Raw genomic sequence first — 5448 nt, 5'->3', positions numbered from 1 at the left:
CTTCCATATGAATTCTATGCATACAAATTGAAGGATTGATTCCTTATCGGCAGTATTTTTGGTCGGAGGAGTTGCCAAGTGGGGTTGCCCGTAAGAAGCTGTCGGTCACCGGAATCAAAATCCCTTCGCCCGCTTCGGTGGACGTTTTTCGGTAAGAAGCTTTAATTTACATATATATTTAGTTTTAGAAAAATATGAAATCAAACTGATCCCATATTTTTCATAGTTTAAAAGAAAAAGTGTTGTACCTCAAATCTTGTATCTATCCCGAAGGATAAACACAAACTTGAGGATAAGGCTCGATCAAATAAACTAAGGGATATATGACGTTCGTTTGGTCTGCGAAATCATTTTATTTTTTAATAATTTCTACTATGTAATATAAAGGATTAAATAGGGTTTATATTAAGTTGGGTTCGGACATGCTTTCAATAAGAACAATCCCCTATAGTTAATTACATCTTAAATGACCGAAATCACCTAAGAAGACTCTCGATAAAAGTCAGGAAATATTATCTTCAAGGAGTTTCAAATGGTAAGTCTTTTTAATGAGATCAGACAAAGACGTGTGCAAAGGGGATTGGTTTAAGTTTGGAACATTTTGTTGTAGAGTCCAAAAGAGGAAGAACTAGTGGATGTCATGGATCCAGAGGAGAACCTCAGTGACTTCCCAAACTATCCTAATGCGTGGCTTCAGTTTTAAGGAGAAATATTTAGGTGTTTCATCCTGTAAATTTTATTAGTTAGAGCTTACATTCATTTGAAATGATCACACAAATAGCTTGGAAGATGTGAGGATTTATGTCGTGATGAACGACGACCTCGGAATCCTAAGACGAGTTAGCGCTTTTATTGTATAGCAGGGCTATACAAAGGCCTAAAAATAAGTTGAGGATTTTTGTTGCATAAGCAAGCAACCTCAAAGTCCTATGGCTCTATTGTTTATATCTAAGGAAGGAAGATTGGTTTAGCTTGGGAAGACAGGTTTTGCTATTGAAGATGATCGTGCTGCCCACCAACCTAGCTCCAAGCTCCTTGCCGTGACGAGTTTGAGTTTTCTAGTGTGTCAAGTTATGATGTCAAATCAGGTGGGCCTATGGTTATAATTCTTTTAATTTTATGGGGGCATATTAAAGTTGATTAGAATGACAGCGCTTAGGATCCTATGGTTCCCTCGTTCCGGCACAACTATTTTCTCTTAGATTCACTTAGTCCAAATGAAATTACTAAACTCAACTTAATGAGCTTCAAAATTTCATTTAGACCGTGGGAAGCCTTGTTAGCAACCATAGGTTACCTCCTCCGAGGAATTCCCGATCATCCAATAGAGACATCTTAAATTAGTTGCAATTGTAGTTTTGTGTGATGTTTGTGATTAAATTTTGAGTTGTTTTATATTTTGAATGTTGTGGCAGAGAATTTTATCTTGGTTGATTTTGGTTTTAGTTTTGGTTTTGGGTTGGTTTTGGTTTTGGTTTTAGTTTTGTGGCTATCCTGATAGTTTTAGTTTTCATGTAGGTTAACATCGTTGTTTAGCATGCAAGTTTGTGTTTTGTTCATACATGCAGGAATAAAAGTGACCGACCATTTTATTTTTGTAAATCAAAAATTACAAGAATTTGATGGCGCTACTAGAAGATTTAAATTCCAACAACAGTGTCAAAATCTTGACTGCGACTTTATATATATATATCTTATATATATATATCTGTTTAATTTAATAAAGATGTATAAATATAATATTCGATAATGTCAAAGTCAAATTTGTCAAGGTAAGTATATGTATCACTCAAGTAATATAGGGCTCTAATGGAGTGCTAATTATCGATCCCATTATTATCTTCAAGGAGTTTCAAATGGTAAGTCTTTTTAATGAGATCAGACAAAGACGTGTGCAAAGGGGATTGGTTTAAGTTTGGAACATTTTGTTGTAGAGTCCAAAAGAGGAAGAACTAGTGGATGTCATGGATCCAGAGGAGAACCTCAGTGACTTCCCAAACTATCCTAATGCGTGGCTTCAGTTTTAAGGAGAAATATTTAGGTGTTTCATCCTGTAAATTTTATTAGTTAGAGCTTACATTCATTTGAAATGATCACACAAATAGCTTGGAAGATGTGAGGATTTATGTCGTGATGAACGACGACCTCGGAATCCTAAGACGAGTTAGCGCTTTTATTGTATAGCAGGGCTATACAAAGGCCTAAAAATAAGTTGAGGATTTTTGTTGCATAAGCAAGCAACCTCAAAGTCCTATGGCTCTATTGTTTATATCTAAGGAAGGAAGATTGGTTTAGCTTGGGAAGACAGGTTTTGCTATTGAAGATGATCGTGCTGCCCACCAACCTAGCTCCAAGCTCCTTGCCGTGACGAGTTTGAGTTTTCTAGTGTGTCAAGTTATGATGTCAAATCAGGTGGGCCTATGGTTATAATTCTTTTAATTTTATGGGGGCATATTAAAGTTGATTAGAATGACAGCGCTTAGGATCCTATGGTTCCCTCGTTCCGGCACAACTATTTTCTCTTAGATTCACTTAGTCCAAATGAAATTACTAAACTCAACTTAATGAGCTTCAAAATTTCATTTAGACCGTGGGAAGCCTTGTTAGCAACCATAGGTTACCTCCTCCGAGGAATTCCCGATCATCCAATAGAGACATCTTAAATTAGTTGCAATTGTAGTTTTGTGTGATGTTTGTGATTAAATTTTGAGTTGTTTTATATTTTGAATGTTGTGGCAGAGAATTTTATCTTGGTTGATTTTGGTTTTAGTTTTGGTTTTGGGTTGGTTTTGGTTTTGGTTTTAGTTTTGTGGCTATCCTGATAGTTTTAGTTTTCATGTAGGTTAACATCGTTGTTTAGCATGCAAGTTTGTGTTTTGTTCATACATGCAGGAATAAAAGTGACCGACCATTTTATTTTTGTAAATCAAAAATTACAAGAATTTGATGGCGCTACTAGAAGATTTAAATTCCAACAACAGTGTCAAAATCTTGACTGCGACTTTATATATATATATCTGTTTAATTTAATAAAGATGTATAAATATAATATTCGATAATGTCAAAGTCAAATTTGTCAAGGTAAGTATATGTATCACTCAAGTAATATAGGGCTCTAATGGAGTGCTAATTATCGATCCCATAAGGAGAAATATAATACTACGGACTAAGGCTTAATAAAAAGTAATACTTCAACTACAACGACGACGTTTAATTTGCTTATCGGTCGCTAATAGGCAATTGAAATAAGTAGATAATTTGGATAACTAATAAATAACTAATGATAGAAAGTAGGGTTTAACTGTGATATTCAATATATAAGAAAGCATTCTTCTCCTTGTCAAGAAATTATAGTGAATGGATAAAATGAATTAGTTCAATTTATATTGTGCCAAATAGGAGCATACCTATTCTTTACCCTTTGGTCCAAGCATATAGAACATTGACTAATCCTATGCTTGGTTATTGATTCTGCGGCTAGGCTGGGAGGATACCAGCTCTCACTTTAGAGCTCCCATGTACCCCTCACCTGAGGGCTAACATCGACACAGCAGTACCCAAACGATAGGGCCGAATTGGAGATTTTAGTCTGTCACGCTAAAATCTCCAATTCTACGCCCGATAATAATATTTCCTTATTTATTTGCACCCAACTTCCAAGGGCTTTCACCTCCCTGAATCTTGGATGTAATCTTCACTTTAGTTGTAAAACTCAACATATTTTAACAAATCAATTGGCCAGATTGAAAGTAAATTAAGATCAAAGCAAAAAGATCATCACAATTTTTTAAACATTTTCATGGCTTCACCAATTCAAATCACCATTTCAGAAATCTTGAGACAAGGAGAAAGACAGAGAAAACTACTCAGAACTCATGGGAAAAGCACAATAAAGCTCAAAATTCATATATAAAATCAAATCCATACAAACTATAACAAGTAAATAACTTATCTCTAAATATCTCCCAAAGAACACTCCTCGAAGTTCCTTTGAATCTCTTCCTTTCTTTACAGCACACGAAATTCCTCTTTGAAGTAGTAAGGAGGGAGAAATCTCTCACTTTCCCTCCACTCTTACAAATTCTCCAAGAATTCTTCATAGTTCACGCTCTAGCAAGCTCTCTACATACTAATGGAACCTATCTAACCTCCGGTACTCTCTTATTTTCAGCCAAAATCTTCTCTTTAAAGATGTGGATGAGTTTTCCCAAGAGTTGCTTATGCACCTCTCCAAAATCCGACCTTATCCATTGTAAAAGTACACATAACTGTCAATCTCGCCCTCGGCGGCCTTGATGGCGCCGTCAGCGGACTTCTAGAGATTTTGTCCTGTAACCTCGGGAAAAATTCGTGCCGTCGGCGCCCTACTGAAATTCTCCACATTTTGGTCCTTTTTTCTCCAAATTTGCTTCTTTTTACATCTTTTTTCTCCATTGACCTTAATTCATCATTCCTACAAAAAAAAATAAAAAATACCTTTCTTCAAAGTGCAATATCATTAAAAACAATATAAAAGAGGTATGAAAATCTCAACATAATTGAACTATTACTTGTCCTCAAGTAATTTTAGTACTATATAAAAGTTATGATCTACTGCAGTAATATTTTTTTTCAGAAATACTATAAGTTTGATTTAGATAAATAGCATAGTGAGATTTTCAGAAAAAATTCAAGTAATTGAATTAACTCTACAACCATCAGATTATCTAGTCATGAAGTTTTAAGAATTCCAGTTTTCAATTTATTTCAAGAATGACTATATATTGTAATATTAACTCAGTTAGAATATCAAAAAGATAAGAACTTCATGAGAACTCTATTAGTAGAAAGATGTATTCCGTAAATATAAGTTCAGGAATGTATTCAAGTTTTCCCTTTAGGTAAGTCCAGTGAAGCTAATTTTTTATTAGGCATATTCTCAGGCTTCTCCTCACTTTCATTTTTGTTTCTTTTTTTTTCTTTTTCATTTGGATTGTTTTCAATCCTATATATATTTTTTTCTTTTCATTTCAGGGATTGTTTTCAATCTTTTCTTTTTTCCTTTTTCAAGTGAGGATTACTACATCTGGATAGCCTTTAATGATTTTGAACTTCACTTTTCTTTCCATAAATTTGAAACTCAAAGCATTTTTTATATATTTCATAGTTTTCACATCATTGAATCCCAATCTTTTCTTCTCAAATGAGTTTCCAGATTCTTAATACTTCAAAATATAGTTTCCTTTACCTTAAATAGTTAACTATAATCTTATTCTCTTATACTAAATATCTTAAGTTACAAAATTAATTTTCATTACAAAAACATTTCCTTAAATCTACCATTATATTTAAATAGTTACAAAAATATAGTTACCTGAATTAAATTGACTTCATCAAATCATATAAATAATTTTTGAAATTATTGAAATAGAGGACATCTAATAGTTAATCTAGTTAATCTTTTTCTTC

Source organism: Phalaenopsis equestris, unplaced genomic scaffold (genome assembly GCF_001263595.1).
Source record: "Phalaenopsis equestris unplaced genomic scaffold, ASM126359v1 Scaffold000693, whole genome shotgun sequence".
NCBI classification, from domain to species: Eukaryota; Viridiplantae; Streptophyta; class Magnoliopsida; order Asparagales; family Orchidaceae; genus Phalaenopsis; species Phalaenopsis equestris.
The sequence above is the reverse complement of the archived record's forward strand: the minus strand, read 5'-3'. Positions refer to the sequence as shown.